General features: G+C 44.0%; 1 protein-coding gene across 1 annotated transcript in view; it reads left to right on the top strand.

Moving 5' to 3' along the window:
* Positions 1–231: 231 nt before the first annotated feature.
* LOC126482302 (laminin subunit alpha) overlaps positions 232–15,186 on the top strand; it is a 365,291-nt gene continuing 350,336 nt past the window's right edge. Inside the window, exon 1 of the mRNA XM_050106331.1 lies at positions 232–378. The gene's annotated coding sequence lies outside the window, so the exon portion shown is untranslated. The remainder of the gene's footprint in view (positions 379–15,186) is intronic.

The raw sequence follows: 15,186 nt of genomic DNA, 5'->3' as shown, positions 1-15,186 counted from the left end.
AAAAGGAGTCTTATCTATTCTTTCTGCCTTCGTCACCGTATATTACAGCATTTTTATTTTTAATTATTTAATTAAGATTTACTATTTTCGTTTTATACCCGTTAAAAGATAAATGGTCGAAACTGATCAGTTGCGAACAGGTTGAGTGACTGTGTCTCAATAAAAGTGTTGATACTTTATATTTGTAACGGATAGTGTATCAGTTTTGCTAAAGTATGCTTTTGTCTTCAGGTCTGCGACTACTGCGACCCCACGAGGCCGGAGAAGGCCCACCCCGCGACGTACGCCGTGGACGGTGCGGAGACGTGGTGGCAGAGCCCGCCTCTCTCCAGGGGCGTCAAGTACAACGAGGTCAACCTCACCATCGACCTGGGCCAGGTGAGTACCGTTCCAGTCTACAGACATCTGCTGTGAGTTTTCAGTCAAACTGGGTCCAGCTACAGCAGTGCGACAGTGGTAATAATGCTTCAGCATCAGGAAAAAGCCGATCCTGGCGCACTTCTGATATCAAATTGATATGATAATGCTGAGGGAATTGGATTAGGAAACGAGACACTTAAATTAGTAGATGAATTTTGCTATCTGGACAGCAAAATAACTGATGATGGTCGAAGTAGAGAGGATATAAAATGTAGACTGGCAATGGCAAGAAAAGCGTTTCTGAAGAAGAGAAATTTCCAACATCGAGTATAGATTTAAGTGTCTGGAAGTCCTTTCTGAAAGCATTTATATGGATTGTAGCCATGTATGAAAGTCAGACATGGACGATAAACAGTTCAGACAAGAACAGAATAGAAGCTTTTGAAATGTGGTGCTACAGGAAAATGCTCAAGATTAGATGGGTAGATCACATAACAAATGAGGAGGTACTAAACAGAGTTTGGGAGAAGAGAAATTTGTAGCACAGCCTGGCTAGAAGAAGGGATCGGCTGGTAGGACACATTCTGAGGCATCAAGGGATCATAGTTTGGTTCTGGAGGGAACGTGAGGTGCGGGGGGGGGGGGGGGGGGGGAGGGGGAGGTGTAAAAATCGTAGAGGGAGGCCAAGAAATGAATATAACAAGCAGATTCAGAAGGTCATAGATTGCAGTGGTTGCTCAGAGATGAAGAAGCTTACACAGGATAGAATAAGTAGACAGTTGCATTAAACCAGTCTTCAGACTGAAGACTTCAACAAGAACATGACAATTAATTAAATTGATGGCATAATCCCTTAACCTATTTTTGTGCTAATTGATTTCTGACACTCTGGGGATACCTATTCTTATGCTAATTCATTTATGACTCCTTGGTGATTGATTATGACAGCTTATGGATAATCTGTACTTCTGAGGAATCCCTCACCCCCTCCCCCTCCTCCTTCCCAAACCCTCTGGCAAAAGGGACACTTGTTCAGTTCTGAGCCACTTGTTCCTCTCCTAAGAAATCCCCAGCCTTCCCTCCCTTCCCTCAGTCCCCTCCCCCCCCCCCCCCCCCTTATGTCACTCATTTGTAAACTGGCGAGAAAAAGACTCAATCTGTACTGAGCTGCTGGACTGGGAGGACCTCTTGGCACAAAATGGGCGGTAAATTCAAGCAACATATTGTTTATTTATTTAAAAATTAATTACATTAATTATTTAATAACTGGGAAATGCTGTGCAGTGGTTCTGTTTATCTGGATGTGGAATGTTTGAAACACTCACCACCACCTTAGATGATTCTTCTTCATAATAAAACATGTTTTCAATTTTTCAGAACCACACGCAAACATTTTGCAAATCAGGTAATTAAATTTCCTCTCAAAATAGATTGTAGCACTAAATATATCCGAGGTGCTGTATGCACTGACATTTGAGAACACAAGCACCCTCCTCCACCACAAAGTTTCCACCTTACACTAAACATATCCAGCGAAAAAGAGCCTTCTGATTGCACAAACTTGCTGTCGCGAAGCGCGCCCCGTCCGTCGACTGCCGGGGAGCCGCAGTCGCGCTGCCTGGAAGAGGACTAGATTCTCGCAAGCCGGCAGTGCGCCTATCTCCAGCCGTACGAGGCGCTCGGAGGCCGGAGAGACTGTTACTGTGGCCGCCAAGCAGTTAACAATTTACATGAAGGAGATCAATCGTCCAGCGCAAACGCTCGTCATATTGAATCTTCTCATGCAACACACACTTCTGTTGCCGCGCGGGGTAGCCGCTCGGTGTGTGTGTGTGTTTGTGTTGTCCTTAGCGTAAGTTAGTTTTAAGTTAGATTAACTAGCGTGTAAGCCTAGGGATCGATGACCTCAGCAGTTTGGTCCCATAGCAACTTACCATCACCACCACACTTCTGTCGCCGATCAGCCAGCATACAGGTTACGTCGCTATTCAGCCTCCAATACCTACAAGCGTACAGAAAAACAGCACAGTTGCGCTAGGCGTTGACAACAGAACCACATTTATAAGCGAATTTAGAATACGTCGCCAAACGTGACATCATGATCACGTGAGCAGAAGTGACATAATAGAGGCAAATTACGAAAATTGACAGAAAACGCGGATAAATTGAGAGAAAATACCATAAAATTTGGGAAAATTGAGGGAGAATGAGAGAGTACTTACAAGTCTGATTAGCACAGGAAAATTCTTGTACTTGTGAACGAGTGTTTGACAGCAAGAGGAATATGAGAAAAAATGGACGTGGAAGCACTGGGAACCAAGGAAACAGTAACTGATCGTGGACAGCAAAAAGACAGATGAAATAGATTGTTTACTGTAGATGACCATCGAATGTAGAGTAGTAAATTTATATATGTCGGATCACAAGCCCAGGTATTACCCCAAAGTTACTGGGGCAATCAGCTTACAGATTTTTATGCAGTGTCCGGACATGTGGCTCTTTAGCTAAAGAGCATTGTGTTACCAGCTTGGGGACTGCTGTAAACAACTGCGGAATGGATCTTGTGTTTGATTCTGTGCATGACTATTTAAGTGCTTTAAATTCTAACAAACGATATCTACAATTGTTTATTTGTACTCTCTGTCAGTCACAACCATACAGTGTCAGCTAACAGATACCTTACAGAACAGTTGCTACATTGTTGTTAACGAAATGCTGCAGTTTGTCTACTGAGGTAAAACGAATACATGCAAGTTGACTGTTGTCTTGGGTGCTTAAATAGAAAAGAGAACCATCTGCTTCTAAACTGACATGGATATGCGTTAAAGGGTGATAGAAAGTAGATGGAGTAATTGGTTGAGAGGGGCTGTAACGAGATAGAATTTAATGTAGACTGATATTGCATTCTAAAGAAAAGAAAAGTTCCTTTGGACACGCATGCGTAACACAGGCACTGTAACATCGTATTTATCCACCAACACTGGCCAAGCGACTTCATGTAAAATGTCTCGCCTATACGGGAATATATGTAATTGATGTACGACTATAGGTTGTCGACACATGGTTGACGACATATGGGAGTTTGGGTCTGGCCCTGAGTCGTGCACGGATAGCCAAATGGTGATGCGACCGCTTGCGATAAGCGGGAACTCCAGGTTCGAGTCTCGGTCTGGCACCAATTTTCATTGTCGTCATTCCTTTCTACAGCTGATGGTTTTCCATATTCGCTGTTTCGGATACATTTAATGTATTTCATAACGGCTGTAGTCGCTGCAGTGCCTGTTCCTTTGAACATTCATACATGTCCAGAGGAACTTTGCATCGTATTCGGAATAATACAGGCCCTGCAATATCATAATGCCGGATGTGGACAAAAATATTTAAACAGAAAAAACATACCACACTAGCTTCCCTATTGCGGTGTACGAAAATCATTGACGTTCAAAAGCCGGCCGCTGTGGCCCTGCGGATATAGGCGCTTATGGTTGCCCAAATCTTCATCGAAACCATATCATGTTTCACTCTTGAGACATAAACTCGGGAAGAAGTTGGAAAGAGTGTCAAACAAGTCATAGGCCCAAATGACTTGCTCCATACTCCACGGCTTCCGCACCACGTTTCCGTTATGAGCGTCTACATCATTCATGAGTGGGTTTGGGATTCTATCCGGCCATGCAATTCCCTCCTTATGGAATTCCCTTCGTGTTGTTCTGGTACCGGCAGGGTTCGCCAGTGTGAGATTCAGTTCTGCAGTGACTTCTGCAGTCTTATTTTTCGTCAGAATCTGCTTTAGTGACCGTCCGTCACGATCATTAAGCACACGCCTTAGACCGCATTGTGACTTAGCGGATGATGTTTTCCCGCTATGGGTATAAATTTTCGATGCCGTGTCACTTGAAACAACAAATATTTCTACTACCTTGGTTACAGAAGCACGGGTAACAATAATATGCCCACGTTCGAATTCACTTAGGTTCGACATAAGGCACTCACAACTACACAGAACACTGTTCTGACACTTGAAACGTACTGAGGACATTGCTCAGGTGCCATTCGTGGTTGTCTCGCACCTGCATTTATGTTCCAGCATGCTTTGCTCGTGGTGTTTCTATATTTTTGTTCAACCGCCGTATCTGGATTGGGTTACCTCGCGAAATGACGTTGCTCACATCAGCTCATAAAGCTGCGCATCTTGAGTGCGCCAAACAACACAGAAACTGTACAGGTACTGAGGGTGAAACTGCAGGCCTGCGGCATGAGCCGACGAGTCGCTATTTTCTCTCTTTTCAAATTATGCTAGGGTCGAAAGCACTGATGACGCAATGAAATGATTAATCCGTATTGTGTGCAGGCTGTAGTTCAGGCCGCGGATGGTCCTGTGATGTTTTGGAGGTGTTTTTCGTACCATGATTCGGACCCACTCCTTCAGGTTACCACGAACATTCTCGATGTACAAGCATCGCCATTTCTTCTACACTGAAGCGCCAAAGAAATTGGTATAGGGATGCGTATTCAACTACAGAGATAAGTAAACAGGCAGAGTACGGCGCTACGGTCGGCAACGCCTATATAAGACAACAAGTGTCTGGCGCAGATCTTTGATCGGCTACTGCTGCTACAATGGCAGTTATCAAGATTTAAATGAGTTTGAACGTGGTGTACTGGGCGCACGAGCGATGGGACACAGCATCTCCGAGGTAGCGATGAAGTGGGCATTTTCTCGCAAGACCATATCACGAGCGTACCGTGAATATCAGGAATACGGGAAAACATCAAACCTCCGACATCGCTGCGCCCGGAAAAAGATCCTGCAAGAACGGGACCAACGGCGACTGAAGAGAATCGTTCAACGTGACAGAAGTGCGACCCTTCCGAAAATTGCTGCAGATTTCAGTGCTGGGCCATCAGCAAGTGTCAGCTTACGAACCGTTCAACGAAACGTCATCGTTCTGGGGTTCGGAGCTGAAGGCCCACTCGTGTACCCTAGGTGACCGCACGACTCAAAGCTTTTTGCATCGCCTGGTCCCATCAACACCGACATTGGGCCGTTGATACTGGAAACATATTGTCTGGTCGGACGAGTCTCTTTTAAAATTGTGTCGAGAGCGGATGGACGTGTACGAGTATGGAGACAACCTCATGAATCCATGGACACTGCATGTCAGTAGGGAAGTCTTGAAGCTGGTGGAGGCACTGTAATGTTGTGGAGCGTGTGGAGTGGAGTGATATGGGACCCCTGACACGTCTAGACACGACTCTGACAGATTACACGTACGAAAGCGTCCTGTCTGATCACATGCGTCCATTCATATCCATTGTGCATTCCGACGGACTTGGCCAATTCCAGCAGGGCAATGAGACACCCCAGACGTCCAGAATTGCTACAGAGTGGCTCTAGGAACACTCTTATGAGTTTAAACCATTCCGCTGGCCTCCTTACTCCCCAGACATGAACATTATTGAGCATATCTGGGATGTCTTGCAACGTGCTGTTCAGGTGAGATCTCCCCTCCTCGTAGTCTTAAGGATTTATGGACAGCGCTGCAGGATTCATGGTGTCAGTTCCCTCTAGCACTACTTCAGACGTTAGTCGATTCCATGCCACGTTGTGTTGCGGCGCTTCTGCATCCTCCTGGGAGCCCTTGACTATATTAGGCAGGTGTACCAGTTTCTTTGGCTCTTCAGTGTATATCTTCAAGATAAGTATTCTGTAGAGACCTCCGTCTTTCGAGACCACAACAGTCGTTTCACAGGGCTGCACGAATGCTTTCATGGTATGAACAACACTTGGGCTCGCCCACACATACAGTACTTCGATTGGCCCGCTAAATCATCCGATCTTAATCCTGTAGAAAATGTAAGGAACTATTTGGAACACTAGATGAAAGCAATTAATAGCCCAGCAATGAGGTAGCTCTTGGGGTATACTCATCAGTTATTAGCTTCTAGATGTTGTCTCCAATCTTCACCGAGCTGAAACTATTATCAAGGGTAGAAGCAGTGTTACTCTGAATTAGTGTGATGTCTGATGGGGTGACCAATTTTGTTGTTCGGTGTGGTCTTCTTACCTAAAACATCAAATACGAGCATCTAGTTACCAGTTTGCACCAAAATTGAGGCTGTGCCAACACAGGGGTAGAGTTAAGGGCTTTTTAATGTTCCCAGAACAGGTAATGATGCTCAACACAAGCAATGAAAAATGACCAGCAGTGGTGAAGTAAGTCAGTATTTGTCATCAGTCATAAATTCTACCACCATCATTTTTTCCCCGAAAATCGGCTAATAACTGTCCCAGCTGTAAGAAAATTTTCAGTGAGTGAATTAATACTTTCATTTAATAAAATATGAGACAAAATACAATTTCTTGCACTCCGCCAAGACGTAAACTGTAAATAGCTTTTGACAAAACCTAACTAACCTAAGGACATCACACACATCCATGCCCGAGGCAGGATTCGAACCTGCGACCGTAGCGGTCGCGCGGTTCCAGACTGAAGCGCCTAGAACCGCTCGACCACACCGGCCGGCTCGATAGATGTGCATTAACCAAGAGTAAACATTATAGAAAAAAACTTTTTGAAAAATAGGTTAGTAAGTGATTTAGTAAAACACATACAGAACATTTAATTTTGATTTGTGTGAACATAAACTGAAAATTATTTACGCGCTGCTATTTTAAGTAGGTGCTAATTCTGTTTGAGATATCGGCTGACATCTCGACTCGCTCAGGCGTAATGATCTCAGATGGGTGGAAGCCACTGTTGTAGTTGATCATCTTCAGTATTAAACGCGAAAACTAAATTGATATTCAGCGCGCTGGCTGATGGAAGCGACCGTGAATGAATTTCCTGTTTACAGTCGCTCCCATCAGCTACCGCGCCGACTGTTTCCTTAGATTGTGCGAATAATACGCGCAGTGTTATATTTGCTTATTAATTATGCTCTTCACGGGAAGTACAAGGGTGTAACAACGCTGAGCGTATCAGAGGAGACAGAGCGCCATGAACAGTGTCCTGCGTCCACATCCGTACTTTGCAGATCATTATGAAGTGCATGGAGGAGGGTACTTCCCATTGTACCATTATTAGAGCGTCTTTTCGTTTCATTCACGTGTAGAGCACGAGAAGAATTATTGTTTAAACGTCTCAGTGCACGCTGCAATTAGTCTAATCGTGTCCTCACGATCTTTAGGGGGGCGATACGTAGGTGTTTGCGGTATATTCCTACATTTATCATTTGAAGCTGTCTTCACAATGTGGTATCATAAACGTCTATTTTATACAGTACGGACGAAATGACGGCTTCGTAGTAGAAATTAAATACGTAAGGAATTTTAATGTAAATTGTGAGTGCCACGTTTTAAGACACATGTGGAGGAGCATATAGTAACGAGAGTTTACAAGCGTGGCAAGATGATGATTCTTGGCCACTCCAAAGATGGAGAAATGTTCTTTCCTGCCTCGATTTTGCAGGCCAGCATTTCACGGAACAGTGCATCGCAGCTCTGAGGATGACAGAAATTTCCAGCCAACATGGTTACGCGTAAATATGAGTCCACAGAGTGTGTCATGGTACATACAAGTGAATCCACAGTTTCAGGATTCAATCCTCAGTCGCGCCTAATATTTTTTATGTCACTCATCTCCTGTTCATCTCTGCCAATGGTTCGTGTATGTCAAAAGTGCCGAGTTACCCCATGGTACGCAATCCACGTTAAACTGTAGGTTCCGCTAGAGCTGGGTGGATACGTCAGTTTGTAGGCACCGTGCCCAGTAAAGCGCTGTAGTGTCTAATATAATCTTCGGACTGAAAGCAGCTATACTGAGACGCCGAGACTTCCTAATTTTCCGCAGCACCTATTGCACAAATATGAACCACGATTTCACCAAGTGAGAGACGTAATTTGCATTAGTAAAACGCTACAATTATACATGTCTCTTTTTATTATGAAGTCTGCCTATTAGAGGCAGAGTTAGTTTACTGAACTCGAATTATGCGAGGCCACTGTGTCCTAATTGCCACTTCGAAGGGCACCGCTATTTCGTGCATGTTGAAGCTTGACCAGTTTCGCTGTCTGCTTGCTATCCACGGAAAACCTGACCGATCAGCTGTGTCTGGAGAATGCAGATTCAGACTCTCAGATGCTTACAATTTTACAATCAACGATAGGAATGGTGTTCACATAGTAACAACAGAACAGGCATTTCAAGGCAGATTCTTTTGATTCAATTATTTCCAAATATTTTCTAACAGTATTCTCTTTCGACAATGGGACTGAAAGCTCCAAAAGACACGTGGGAGCAAAGTATGGTTATCAGGGCCTGTTAATGCCACATATCCCTCTCTTAACAATCACAATCTGGCTGTGAAAAATTCTGTGATCACCAAGGTTCTAAACAACCCTGAGTTGGGCATTCTCGTTAGTCGTTTAAAATCCGTGACCATAGAGACGAGTATTGTGAAACGTTTTTTCTCACGATACGTACCTCGCTGTAATTCAGATGTCAGTGAGTCCGAAATGAAACTCCAAAATGGCACACGATAATGTCGTGTAAAGAAAATCGAAGACAAGACCATCATATACGATTACACTGGGAGAAAAAGAGTTGGATACTTCTAAGCACGTCAAGAATAAAACCGAGAGGAATGGTACACATTTTAGTAATGGGAAACAAGGGAAACCCTCGGGGGAACAGAAATGGACTTCCTTTTAAAGCAAAGTGTGCACATTGGTCCTGTGGTGGTATATATTTCGCAAGGAGGAGTTGAACATTATCCAAACCCATGGGAACAAAACAACAGAAGAACTGATTAACAGAGACAAAAATTGACAGGATTACACTGTACATAAATAGTGGATATCTCATCAGTACAGGACAATGAAGGCGAAACGTACTCGTTGTATGGTCGTGACGTATTAAAAATCATAACTACAAAGCAGCGCATTAATTGAAATGCACACGTGAATCCCCCTTGTAGCGTTTCGGCAAATACGAGAATGTGGAAACAGCCGGCCGCGGTGGTCTCGTGGTTCTAGGCGCGCAGTCCGGAACCGTGCGACTGCTACGGTCGCAGGTTCGAGTCCTGCCTCGGGCATGGATGTGTGTGATGTCCTTAAGTTAGTTAGGTTTAAGTAGTTCTAAATTCTAGGGGACTGATGACCAGAGCTGTTAAGTGCCATAGTGCTCAGAGCCAATTTTTTGGAAACAAAATTTTCTTTGATTAAAGTTTGAATTTGTATTTGGGATACGGGGTGGCGGAAATGTTATAATTAGCAGTCCCGTTACGTGAGCTCAAAGTACCAAATTTAGTTTCAGTTAGGCACAGAACTGCTAATGTTTAAAATGATTTCTCAACTGATTAATTTCATTGAAAGTTAGAATGAAAGATCTGTATAATTTTTATCATCTGTTCCTGACCGGATGTAAAATACATCGTTAGTGTTACGTGACAATGATTGACTAGGCGCGGGAAGTTTAAAATGCCGCGCTGAATAAACATTGACTTAGAGAAGATTTAATAAATATCTGCTGCATAAAAAGTAAAATTGCTTTTAGAACAAGGCTTGGCTGTTGGCTGCTGATCGAATGCTCTAGTCAACCTAATGCTTCCAACTTCTGTTGAACTACAAAGAGATTCCTGTTAACAATCTTCAACAGGATACACAGTCAGACTCCTAAAAATAAAACGAATTATTATCTGCATTAATTATTATTCAGCTAATGAAATTACACTGGCGGATTAACGCAGTGCTTACATCCTTGAATTAAGATATCGAAGGGAAGAGAAAAACAGTCGGTAGTCGCTTTTTATCGTCCATCAAAGATATTATAGAGTTCACTAATACTAGGTCAATCACATCCTTATTTTGATTTTCATGGACTTACATTTCATGTTTTGAAGAAATGAGAAAACTAATAATTATCATTGTCCAATGAAATATTCATAAACCATGATTTTGTAGAGCAATTTCTAAGTCCATTGGGAAGCGTTACACCCTGCAGTAGTACCAGTAGACAACTGAGTAGAGTCATAACAAAGAACGACGTGAAGGCCGAGTGCAGTGGTTCACAACCTGGGACGTAATTACCCCCATGGGATTATTTTCTAATGCTGCCAGCCTAGCATCGCCCAGTTTGTTTGTGAGATTAATCACGGCATGTCGACGGGTGTCACCATCCGTTACTGCAGACTGCGAAGAAAGCCGTTGAAACTTCGAAGACTGTATACTGACGGCGTTTGCGGGGACCCAGTCTGATATTGCCCAGATTGCAGATCCTGGTAATTTGACACAAGAACGGGATCATCTGAAAGCAGCGTTCAAGCAGAATGGTTATACCGACAATCAGATCCGTCGTGCTATACAGACTGGACCTCCGCGGCACAAACAGAAGATAAAGGAAATCGGTGGCGTTACTACCTTTCATGGGAAGCTTATCTTCAAAAATAGGAAGAATTTTAAAGAGATTCGATTTTAAAAGTGTATTCCGTCCGCCAGCTACGACTAGATCGCTGATTGGCTCAGTGAAGGATGATTTAGGTTTGAGGAAGCTCTGTGTCTAGAAAAGTCCCTGCCATTGCGGGAAAGCCTATATTGGACAAACGATTCGTACGGTCCAGGATCGATGCGTAGAGCAACATCGCCATACGCGTGTATTTCAGCCAGAAAAATCCACGATCGCAGACCACTGTCTTACTGAAGGACATGAAATATTGTATAATGAGACACAAATGGTTGTCCCTGAGTCGCGTTGTTGGGACTGTGTAGTACTAGAAGCTTTTGAAATCCGGCTGTCTGACAATATTATTAACAGAAATAAGGAGTATCTTTTAAGTAGAATTTGGAACTCTATTTTGTTTGACATTAAAAGACAACGGCCTTTGTTTATGTCATCAAAAGGGTCAACAGTGTTTGATGTTCGATTTATCGTTTCTGCGAGTTTTCAACACCGGTGCACTGTGGTGCTTTGCGCTAGAGGGCGGTGAACTTTCGCTCAAGCTCGTGGGCCTACATGCGGGGTATAAAGGGGCCACCGCTGTGTTTTGACTTCAGTTCCGGCGAGTTAGTGCGACGGCTTACTCACGTGTAGATGGCGACCAGGTGTACCGCCGAAATATTGTGTCAAGATGACTTTATGTTCCGACTGGGGACCCGATATGAGTATCATCAATTACTACGCCGGGAAAGTTTACGGAGTCACAATAATCTCTGTTATCATTATTTCGGTAGGCTCCTAAATTTAATAGATCATAGTCAGCCGTTTGACATACACTGCTGGATAACGGTCTTTGTATATTTATTCATGCATTACAGTCTTCTACGATACACGTCGATGTGTTCTCATGTCATCAACGTAACCATTATTAGGTTGTCTTTCCAGGCTTTTCATATCCCTAAGAACCCAGTAAAGAACATTCTTGGCCTATCTACCGTCAATTCGCCTGGTTGCCTGTCCCGCCCGCCTCAGTTTCATTTTCATTACAATCATAAATATGTCAGATTGCTACTCGACTCGTTTTTTTCCCATCCTCTCCAATTAATTCCCCACATGCAAGTCTGCGCTAGCCGCTGATCATTCTTCAACTTTGCAATAATATTCATCTTAAAACTCCGTCTCAGACTGTTGTAAGTGGAAACTGGTAGTACATATGATTGTAAACTGTCCAGTTTCGAACGTGTTGGAAGCTTAGTTTTGAAAACGCTGTGCAGTTTAACAAAACGACAGCAAGCCATTTGTACTTTCTTGTTCATTTCTTTTGCTGTCCGCTCATTTGTCATCATTAATAAATTCTAATGACAACTAGTTCCCTGACTTGGAAAAAGGCAACTGAATATATGTGTTACATGGCCATTCTCACTGAATGAAGGAATATTTTCAGGTAGTGAAATTCGAGCAAAGGTACAGTTAGTTGGACTCCACGTAGACAACACGATAACAACAGATTTGGATAGTAATAGCTTTGCGAAGGTCAATAGTTAGAGATCATTATAATAGGAAAAATTATAGAGAATATCAGTTCCATTCGCAACAACATGCAGCTGTGGACGTAGACTTTAGATATGGAAGCAATGAAAACAAAAGTGGGAAATAAAACGGAAATGCCGTGTGGCTAGGGCCTCCCGTCGGGTAGACCCTTCGCCTGGTGCAAGACTTCCGAGTTGACGCCAATTCGGCGACTTGCGCGTCGATGGGGATGAAATGATGATGATAAGGACAACACGACATCCAGTCCCTGAACGGAGAGAATCTCCGACCCACCCGAGAATCGAACCCGGGCCGTTAGGTATGATATTACGTCGCACTGGCCACTCAGCTACCAGGGGCGGACGAAGTGCGAAATCAGTTTATATAAAACATGATTATTACTTGTTTGAACTAAGTAGTACCTAACTGACACTTCAAAATGAGACTTATTTTTTAAATTAAAAAATTTATTGAGGTTCAAATATTGTGTGCTATCTAATCTCGTTCAGGGTATTGGTTCCAGAAATGTTGGAAATTATAGGCCCTGTAAGTTCGGGCGTGTCGTTGTAGAAGGGTGGCGAGGGGCGGGGCAGAAGAGGAAGACTGAACGGGCTACAAGATGGAAGTCTGCGCGTGGCAATGATTTCTGTTTCCACAGCTTAATAAATGTATATAAATGATCCAGTAGAAAGCGTCTGGACCTCTTAAAAATGTTCTCCAATGATGCGGTTGTCTAAAAGAAAGTAACAACGCAAGAAGACGATATAAATTTGCAGCAGCACCTGCAGACGATTGTTGAATGGTGCAGGCTCTGACAGTTGACGCTGATTGTAGATACACCGAGGTGACAAAAACTCGTTGGATACCGATATGCACGAATACAGGAGGCGGTAATATCGCGTCACGAGGTATAAAAGGGCAGTTCATTGGCAGAGCTGTCGTATTTACACAGGTGATTCATGTGAAAAGGTTTCCGATCTGATTATAGCCACATGGCGGGAATTACCAGGCTTTGAACGCAGAACGGTAGTTGGAGCTGGGCGCATGGGAAATTGTTAGGGAATTCAGTATTCCTGGATCCACAGTGTCAAGACTTTGCCGAAAATACGAAATTTAAGGACCGAGAGCAGTGGCGTGCACAGAGTTGTCAGTGGTGACAGACAAGCAACACTGGGTAGGACAATACGGCTTAAATTTGGCGTTAATGGGCCATGACAGCAGACGACCGATGCCTTTGCTAACATCAGGACATCGCCTGCAAAGCCTCTGCTGGGCTTCGCATGGTCAGATGAGTTCCTCTTTCTTTTGATAAGAGCTGAGCCTGGCGCAGACCCACCCTCGAAGCCATGGACTCACGTTGACAACAAGGCACTGTGCAAGCTGGTGGTGACTCCATAATGCTATGGGCTTTGTTTATACATGGAATCCACTGGAACCTCTGGTCCATCTGAACCAATCATTGACTAAAATCGTTATGTTCGGTACTGGAACACCAAAGAGAGAAAGAATTTTTATGGATGACATTACACCTTGTCACCAGGCCCCAGTTGTTCGCAGCTGGTTTGAAGAACATTCTAGACAATTCGAGCGAATAATTTGGCCACCCAGATCGCCCGACATGAATTCCATTGAATATTTATGGGACACAATAGAGAGGTCAGTTCGTGCACAAAATGCTGCACCGGCAACACTTGCGCAATCACGGACGGCTGTAGAGGCAGCAAGGCTCAGTATTTTTGCTGGGGACTTCCGCCGACTTGAGTCCATGCCACCTCGAACTGCTGCACTACGCCGGGCAAAAGGAGGTCCGACAAGATGTGAGGAGGTGTATCATAATTTCTGCCTCCTCACTGTAAATATGGCATATTGCGCATGTATAGGGAAGAAATCCGCTACTGTACATTACACTGCTGATGAAAAATTGCTGGAAACAGTATCTACTACAAAATATCTAGGAGTAACTATCCAGAGTGACTTTAAGTAGAATGTCACATTGATATTCATAGGAAGAATCTTAGTGAAATGTAGGTCGTCCACAAAGGAAGTGCCTAACATGGCCGTTCGATTCTTGAGTAATACACTACTGGCCATTAAAATTGGTACACCAAGAAGAAATGCAGATGATAAACGGGTATTCATTGGACAAATATATTATACTAGAACTGACATGTGATTACATTTTCACGCAATTTCGGTGCATAGATCCTGAGAAATCAGTACCCAGAAGAACCACCTCTGGCCGTAATAACGGCCTTGATACACCTGGGCATTGAGTCAAACACAGCTTGGATGGCGTCTACAGGTACAGCTGCCCATGCAGCTTCAACACGATACCACAGTTCATCAAGAGTAGCGACTGGCGTATTGGGACGAGCCAGTTGCTCGGCCACGTCTTCAATTGGTGAGAGATCTGGAGAATGTGCTGGCCACGGCAGCAGTCGAACATTTTCTGTATCCACAAAGGCCCGTACAGGACCTACAACATGCGTTCGTGCATTATCCTGCTGAAGTGTAGGATTTCGCAGGGATCGAATGAAGGGTAGAGCCACGGGTCGTAACACATCTGAAATGTCACGTCCACTGTTTAAGGTGCCGTCAATGCGAACAAGAGGTGACCGAGACGTGTAACCAATGGCACCCCATACCATCACGCCGGGTGATACGCCAGTGCACCCAGGTTCGTCGTTGAGTATACCATCGCACCGCTCCTGTCTGTGATGCAGAGTCAAGGGTAACCGCAGCCATGGTCTCCGAGCTGATAGTCCATGCTGCCGCAAACGACGTCGAACTGTTCGTGCAGATGGTTGTTGTCTTGCAAACGTCCCCATCTGTTGACTCAGTGGTCGTCTGGCTGCACGAT

Source organism: Schistocerca serialis, chromosome 5 (assembly GCF_023864345.2).
Source record: "Schistocerca serialis cubense isolate TAMUIC-IGC-003099 chromosome 5, iqSchSeri2.2, whole genome shotgun sequence".
NCBI lineage: Eukaryota > Metazoa > Arthropoda > Insecta > Orthoptera > Acrididae > Schistocerca > Schistocerca serialis.
Note: the sequence above shows the minus strand (reverse complement) of the source record. Positions and strands in the feature narration are given on the sequence as shown.